An 8,822-nucleotide genomic window follows, 5' to 3' on the forward strand; every position below is an offset into this window, starting at 1 on the left:
CTTTCTGCATCTACCACCATCTTACCCTCAAGTATGCAGAGGAATGCCCTGTGGGGTTCTAGATTCTGGGAGTTTAACTTAGCTCAAGCAATTTTCTCCCAAGACACTGTATCTACCATATCAACATGATAAAACTTCCCAAGAAACATTTCAAGAACTTCAAAATATACATTTAAAAAAAAAAAGAAGAAGAAGAAGGATTCTTCTGTGACTTCGTAGTTAGGCATTTGGTTTTCTAATCTCCAAACTTCCTAATGCTTTGAAAGGAAAGGCGTGTCCCTGAACTGCACTTGACATGACAGCCATTACGAACTTAAAGTCTTGTCTTTTTTTAACTATGATGGACCAAGTATATTCATGGCACAAGTATGTCATTGCATCCCTAAAGGAAGTTCTAGGTAGTGCAGGTCAATCCCCCAAACATAGTGTCTTCACACAATGAAGAAATGCAGAAGTCTCTGCTGGCAATTCATGGCATATATTTTGTGGTAAACTTTTTTTGTAAGTAGAAAGAGAACAAAGTTTAGTATGCTAAATATATAAGCTAGTAATGTAGTCATTTGTTATAAGCTAGTAATGTAGTCATTTGTTAGTCTTCTCAAGTGTTACAGACTATACCTCTTTGCATTGAAATACTTGCATGATTGCCTTGCTATAGATGTGTATACATTGGTATTACCACAACATGTAAGAAATACATTGTGCTATGACTTACTGTGGTAGTTAATTTTGATTGTAGCGTGAACAAAGGGGAGTGTCCATGAGGAATTTTCTATAAGGCTGGCTTGTGGGCACGCCAGTGAGGGATCTCTTGTAAAAATATTTTTTAGATTACTATAGTTACATCATTTCCCCTATACCTTTTCCTCCCTCCAACCTCTCTCACATACCACCTGTTGCTCTCTTTCAAAATTTTGAGTCCTTTTTCTTTAACTGGTGCTGGGAGGGGGGTAGTGCTATTGGTGGTGATGTGTGTTGTATGTGTGTGTGTGTGTGTGTTCCTAAAACATAAATACAACCTACCCAGTCTCTCTCTCTCTCTCTCTCTCTCTCTCTCTCCCTCGCCATTTGGTGTTGGATAACCAATTGGTGTGCTCTTCTCTGGGGAAGACTGTTTCTCCAGATTTCTCCAGATCTCAGTATTCCTTAGCTGTCTGTAATTCTTTGACTAGGGTGAAGCCTCCTGAGTTTTCACCCTTCCACGTTAGCATGTCTATTGGTGTCATCCTTGTTCAGATGATGTTCATGGAGCCACGTTGGTGAGACTTTATGCATGGAGAGTCTAACATTTCAAGTAGACATAGTCTCACAGACATCTCCCTGCTCCTCTGGTTCAGGCAGCAAAGTGCCTGGCACAGATCAAATGTTCTTTAAGAAGTCTCCATTACCACACAGGCACATCTTACGTCTGCTCCCCTGAGTTCTCTTTCTCACTTCTGTAACTCACAGGGAAGCGCGTGCGTGCTGTGTTTTGTGTTTTAACACCACGCAGGTTTTATTTGTGTGGCCGGGTGAGGAGGGCGGCTTATTGTGGCTCTAGGATTGAGCTTAGGTCTTCTCACGGCTCTATAGTTTTGGTAGCATCTCTGTTTGTGCTTCCCCTCGTGTCCATCTGTCTTGCTGCCACTGTAGTGTTCACCGCTCGCTGTTTTTGATGTTTGTGGTTTTGTGCTCTGGGTCACGTCTCCTTTCTGTCCTGTTTCTTCTGTTTGTGTGCTGATGTGGTTTGCCTTTTATGACCTCACAGGCTACCGATGGGGCTCCTCCTGGACATCAAACCAAGAGAGCAGTAAGTGCCAAGTGTCTTGTTGGGCCAAATCCAATTCGGAATTTGCTTTGATGGTTCAAATGCCAGAAGCTCCAGGTTTGCATTTCCCCTGGCTTTCACATTTAAAGCTATTCTTACTTTTGAATTCTGCAAGTTCCACACCATTGCAAATGCATAAGAATCCTGGAATTTTGGCTTCTGGGATTTGCTGGGGGGGGGGGGAACCTTGCTTATAGACTTATTATTTGTCAGAAATCTACTCTTTATTCACCTAGGGATGCCCTAGAATAGCAATAATTATTGAATCCCCTTTACTTGGAGGGAGGGAAGAAATCCTTCAAGTTATTGAAAGGTGGATGTCAGCAGGAACCCTCCTCGTTATTATAACAGATTCTACATATGATGTCCCCTTTACATCTGCAGGGTTTATATCCACAGATTCATTCAGCTGAGAATCAAAGATACTTGAAAGGGGCTAGGAGATGGCTCAAAGCATATAGTGGTTGCATGAGTTCTAAACTAATATTAATAATAAAAACCCGGAAAGATTAAAGAAGCAGAGCAGCCAGCCACTAAAGATCTTACCTCTGTGATTCTCCGCACAAAAAAAAAAAAAAAAAAAAAAAAAAGCGAGTGAGTTCCTGTCTCCTCCCGATCTTATGTTCCTCTCCCCACCCATCCATATCACTTCCTGTCTGTCTATACAGATCTCGAGACCTCTATGGTTACCTACTGTCTAGCTCTACCCTCTGATCTTTAGGCAAGCTTTATTTGTTGTAGCATAAACAAAATATCACCACATACAGTGATCACCATGACAACATGAGAAGCCGGGTTCACATCCTTAGAACCCATGTAAAAGCCAAGTAGGTGTGGTGGCCATCGTTAATCCTAGCATGTGGAAGGGATAGGATTGTAGAATAATCTGAATAGCTAAACTAGACAATGGGTGAGCTCTGAGTTCAACTGAGGGAATCAATAAATAGCTTTCAAGAAAGACATTCAAGCCCCCCCCCCCGACACATTTGAGTACATATATGGCAACTCCAGGCCAGCCAGGACTACATAACAGAAATTATTATTATTATGATGATGATGGTGATTAGCTTTTTGAGACAGTCTATCCATGCTGACCAGGAACTCACTATATAGATAAGAATAATTGAGATCTCGCAGAGATCTGTCTGCCTCTGCCTCCCAAATGCTGGGATTAAAGGCATGAGTCACTACACCTGGCCCAGGAAATCTGTTTTATAATAAACAACAAAAAAAATCTAAACAGAAGCATTGCATCTGCTGCTAAGCATGTCGAGACTTTTTCTTGTCATTATGCTGTAAGTCATACAATCCAGCTAGTTACACAGCATTAAGTATTATAAATAATGTAAGGATGGTTTCAGTGTTTCCGAGGTTGCCATCTTTTTGTACATGGTGGAAAAGTGTCACCCTAATTGGTTTAATACAAAAACTGAATGACCAAATAGCTAGGTATGATTACCAGGTTCAGAGGATGCTGGGAAGAGGGGTGAAGGTAAAAGGAGGCACCAGGGATGCAGAGCAAGCAGCAAGGGCATTACAAAGTAAAGGTAACAAGCCATGGAAAAGAATGCAGAATAAAGGAGATGGGTTAATTTAAGTTATAAGAGCAAGCTAGAAGCAAGCCTAAGCTATCAACCAAGCTTTCATAATTAATAATAAGTCTCGTGTGGTTATGTGGGAACTGGCGGGTGGAACAGAGAAAGACTGGCTGCAGTTGCAGATTGTGAATCATGGATTTGTAAATCATGGATATGGGCATTCATAGAGGTCCCTGGAACTAATCTCCCACCGATGCTAGCATTGTTTCATAGAAGAGACAAAAATAAATTAAAGGAATAGTGCCAGTGCTGAGCACAAGCCAGTGTCCAACTCTTAGGGTGGAGGGACTGTGCCTCCAGCTCTGAGATGCCTCATGGAGCAGAAGTTCCTCAATCAGAAGCCGGCATAAGGTGCTCTGAAATTCACTGGGGACCCTGCCTTGTTCCTTCTGAGATGGACAGATAATGTGGTCAAATCATAGTTTTTGTTTCAGAGGTTCAAGTTTAAGCCATGTGTCTAGAACAGGGTGACGAGTAACAGTAACCCCAGCCAACACATAACTGGCTCTCATGGAAAAGTAGGAAGTAGTTGTCTATTCTGAAACTTGTGAGTGACCAACCATACCCTAGGCACAGTCTGAAGCCACCCTAGATAATGAGGTCCACGGGGGAAGAAGTTTCATGCCTGTTGGATTGTGGTTGTTTGTTGTGGATGATAATGGTGTGGTGTTTTTGGTTTGTTTGTTTGTTTGTTTGTTTGTTTGTTTGTTTGTAGCCTAGGATATCCTGGAGTTTGTGCTCATCCTGCCTCAGCCTTCCTGAGAGCTAGGGTTATACTTGTCTTATCTCTATGCCTGGCTCGTCTTTACCTGTTCTTAACTTTAGGGTTAGTAGAGACTAAAAATCACGCTTAGCTATATACTGCAAAATTCAATTTAATAGTCACAAAAACAACTTCATGCAAAAGAAGGACATCTATGGAGAAGATTTGAGGATTTAGTGGAGACTTGTGGTGGGGACCATTGATTGATATCGTCGAAATTGAAAAGGGACAAAAAAAAAAAAAGTCTGTCCCTTACTTAGTTTAAGAAATGGAGACAATGTTATCACCATTACCCCTGCTTCCATCCACTAGACCTTGTCCCCTGGCTGCTGCTTTTAGCAAAAAGCCAGCTGTGGCTCTTACTTTTATGAAACAGGGTCTTTTGTAATACAGGCTAGCCTTGAACTCCATTCAGCAGAGGATGACTTCAGCTCAGCTTCAACTCCAACCAGGATTAGAGGTGTGTGTCACCGGTCCAGGTTATGTGATACTGGGAATCAAACCCAGGGCTTCTGGGGTGCCAGGCAAGCACTCACCCAGAGAAGTGCATCTTAGCCTAGTCACATCTGCTTTAGTTAATGCCTGGAAATATGGGGAAGTTGCACACGCAAGTTTCTATGCTGAACTATAGTGTTCTGCCACAGGCAAGAAAGCAGCAAAATAGAACAAAGCCCAATCTTTCATCTCTCTCTCTTGAACAAACATTGCTTTTGTAATATTCCTTCCTTCCCAGGCTTCATTATCCTACATCTATCCTCTTTATCTGGGTTGCTCTCCTCTAACCTAGTTGCATAAATGATCAAAGTCAACTTGTAATTCCCTTCATCTTCCCCAAGCCTGTCAAGGGAAAAAGCCTTTCCATGCTACTTCACAAGGGAATTGTCACATAAAACTTGTGTGTCCCTTTATTCATTTTAAATATACACACATCGTCAGTTTTCTGACGATTGTGTCTCATCGCCAACATGAAAGATGCAAATTCGAGAACTTACTTTTTGAATATACAGAATGAGGTCTCTTCGTCTCAGCACTTTGGATATTTTGTGCTCAGTAATTCTTGTTGTGGGACTTTTTGTGCACTGGATCCCACGTTGTGACAAGCAAAATATCTTAAAGCATTGCCAGTTGTCCCCTTGGGGCAAAAATTTTTCTAGGTTAAGGACAATTGAACTAGAACATTGAATGTTATAGTTGATTTTAATCATCAACTTGACATGGTGAGACACAAGGAGAAACACACCTCAGGATGTCTTTGTGAGTGAGTTTCTAATGGGCTAATCAGGGCAAGAAGAACCACCTTAAATGTGGCTGAATGACAGCATTCAACACCCTCCACTTCCTGTGGATTGAGTGTGACTAGTTCACAATGCTGCCATGCCCACTTGCTGGACTGTTCCCTCAAACTTGAAGCCAAACAAACTCCTCATGTTGTCTTTGTCCTGTGTTTTGTGAAAGCAAAGACAAAGCTAACTAATACAACTAAATTGTCTCTTATCTAGAAAGATATGGCTCACAGAAGCATTAATTCTTTCTTGATTATTTTGAGAGACAAGAAAGAACCTGGTCTTCAGTCTTCTGAAGTGGGGGGGGGGGTGTCAAGACAGGGTTTCTCTGTGTAACAGTCCTGGCTGTCCTGGAACTCGCTCTGTAGACCAGGCTGGTCTTGAATTCACAGAGATCTGCCTGCCTCTCCCTCCCCAGTGTTGGGGTTAAAGGTTGTGCTACCCTACCAGGCTGGTTTTCACTTTTTACTTGATTCTTAAATTACGTCTGTCGAATGTTTGCTGGGATAATTTTCTCAGATTGATCTATTGCTTTTCAGCCTTTTGCCTGATTCTTCAAATAAGCAACAGGAAACATTGCAAAAGGCCACAAAAGTTTCCAGACAATTTCAGTTTATTCCCAAACTCCTTAAGCACACACTTGAGTTCAAGGAGAGAGTCCTTGTAAAGAGTGTCTTTCCTGTTTCCGACTCCCAGAAGTGGTGTAGGCTAAGGGCCAAGCCTTTGCTCTGTGGATATTTGGGGGCTATTTCAGATCCAAACCATAACAGGTACCATTCCATAACATCTAGGTCAAACCTGTGTGAGTGAGGGAAGGATCGAAGGAAATTCGATCATGGCAGGCAGAGGAGAGCAGGGTGTCCCGGAGAAGGATGAGGTGCACTGCACCCTCAGCGCATAGCTAGCAGCCCCACGCTTTGCAGGGCCCATCTCCAGACTGCGCTTCATATACTCTGCAAATCAGAAGTCCAAGTATCTGTTCACCTCAGCTTTCCTTTGTGTTTTTCCTGCAGCAGACTTGACAACACTACTTCTGATGATCGACTTGGCTATCAACACAAGCCATCATGAAGTGGCTCAACTCATCAAGCGGACCACATTTTCTGGCATTCATTTGATTCTTAATCATATTTAATCTTGTTTCAATAACACTCCCCCCAAACAATTTTGTGTCTTCTCACTCCTCAATCCTTCAGGGTCTCCTCCCCCTCCATACACAAGGTTTCCTACCGTCTGTGCATGGAAAGATTGTATTTCTTTCACAGGACTTTTTGGAAATTAGTTGCAGCAATGGTACTTACCTCACACATCATATGAATAAGAAAGGTCACATAGTCCTCTAAGGAACAGGTTTAAAGAACCAAGTGAGCATCTCTGCCCAAGTGTTGGAGGGATAGGAGGGGAGCACAGTCTTTGAATGAGATCAGAATAGTGCCCTCTAGTTGATTCTAATGTGTACATTGCATGGTCCAGTGCCCCTGAGAAAAAGGAAAGGGGGTGGAGGGGGGCAGAGAGCAGATGAGCAGGACAAACCATTGATGTGTTCAGCTACTGAGTTACAGGAGATCAGGAAGTCACATCCTCCTACTACAATATGTCTTGGCTTAGACTAGGCTGCCTCCTTAGGTAAGAAAACTGGGAGAGGACAGCTACATTGTCCCATGCCACATCTGCCATGGATAGCCATCACTTCCTGTGCCTTGTGAATTCTCCTCCTCAGAAGGCCAGCCTATCACCTTGTGCACTAGACTGTATCCTTTCATGACGGGTCAAGTTGTGAGGCCATTTCAGGTTCAACTGGAATTTGAACTCCTTGATGGAGAATCCCATGGGAAACTACCCAACTCAATCCTAGGAACCCAAGGTCAGGGTGTCCTAGCTAACTTAGCATCTGTTAACCTTGCTTCTGCGCAGTCCCCCGCCACTCCTGATCCCATTGTCAGCCCGTGCTTTTTGCCTGGTGAGCTGGATGCTTGGGGCTATGCCTCAGTCTGAGAACACGTGGGTATCAGCCCAGCAGGCTAGAATAAAGACTTTCAACTGGCTATAAACCGTGTATGAGTGGCCTTCTCTGGTGCTGGTGGACTATCTATAACACTTTTCTTCTTAATGCCAACACTGAAGCACCTCTCTGTCCCTATATTGATAATTTCTTTCTTTTTCTAAATTACTTCCATTAGTAAATTAACATACAAGAATATCTTCTATCTTTAATATCGCCACCCACGTGAAAGGAACCCTGTGGTACTTCCCTCCAGCCAATCTCCCTCACTTCTCTAGGGTCAATGGCCAACCTACAAAGTGACAAACTGCTTACACTCTATTTGCCTCTCAGAGAGTTGCATTAAATTCCCGAGGCCACAGACACTATTTACATCAGCGAACACCACTATGTCTCTTTACAGAGATCTTTAAGTAATGCTAGAGCTTTACGACATCTGTCACCCATTAGGTCTTTCCCTGTTCCCCAAACCTGTTTCCAGGGCTCCTATTCTAATAGAAATGATATCCTTTTATTGCTAAATTGTAATGTGAGTGATAGGTGCTACCAGACCATAGTCCATGAATGGGGTTGTACCAGGGGAATCCTGAGAGATTGTGAGAAAACTCTTATGACCTCAGTTTTTTCAAAAACACAGAATTGTCCCTGGAATGTGTTTTTGTGCTTCTCCAGGGGTATAGGATAGGAGTGAGTTTACTTCAGCTGCCGTTATTCACATGCCTCTATGGAAAAACATGTTTTTGCTACATCCGGCTTGCCCTTGTGATTATACTTTATTCATGTGACTCTTCTTAATCCTCAGAGTATAAATTGTCTGATGCTCTGAATCAAGTCGGCTCTTGCCCGAGGCGTTAGTCTGCCTCAATTTTAGGCCACTTTCTCCCAGGTTCACACTGCCAACTAGAGCACTAACAAGGTACTATTTAATATCTACTTCCATAGAGTCTATTTATGACGTCCAGACATGTTTTATAATCTGAAAAACCACTTTCACAGGCATGGTTACTCTGATGAGTTCTAATTCCAAAACACTCTGACGGTCACAGGACAGAGGGTCTACCAGTGTTATCTATTGGGAGACAGCAGATAGAGACTATAAATTAAAAGAGGGATAGGACCTTCAGCACCTAGGAACTTAGCACAGCAAGGCAGCTGAAGCTTGCATTTTCATTTTATAGGAATCCAAACAGTGATAAGTTATTCACCTATTCTCAATGCTGGAGATCACCTGGGGCCTCAAGCACGCAAATACTCTATCACTATACCATTCCCCACTTTCAACATCTTCTGTGGAGCTGACTATAATTCTGGGTATTGCTCACAGATGCTGGCTTAGGGTTCCATAGACTCTACTGAGTAACTTTCTGTA

At 42.7% G+C, this 8,822-nt stretch overlaps 1 protein-coding gene across 1 annotated transcript in view; it reads right to left on the bottom strand.

The window, feature by feature from the left end:
• Positions 1-8,822, bottom strand: part of Tpd52l1 (TPD52 like 1) — a 304,489-nt gene that overhangs the window by 177,929 nt on the left and 117,738 nt on the right. The gene's annotated exons all lie outside the window — the stretch shown is intronic.

The sequence above is a fragment of the Phodopus roborovskii genome, unplaced genomic scaffold (assembly GCF_943737965.1).
Source record: "Phodopus roborovskii unplaced genomic scaffold, PHOROB, whole genome shotgun sequence".
NCBI lineage: Eukaryota > Metazoa > Chordata > Mammalia > Rodentia > Cricetidae > Phodopus > Phodopus roborovskii.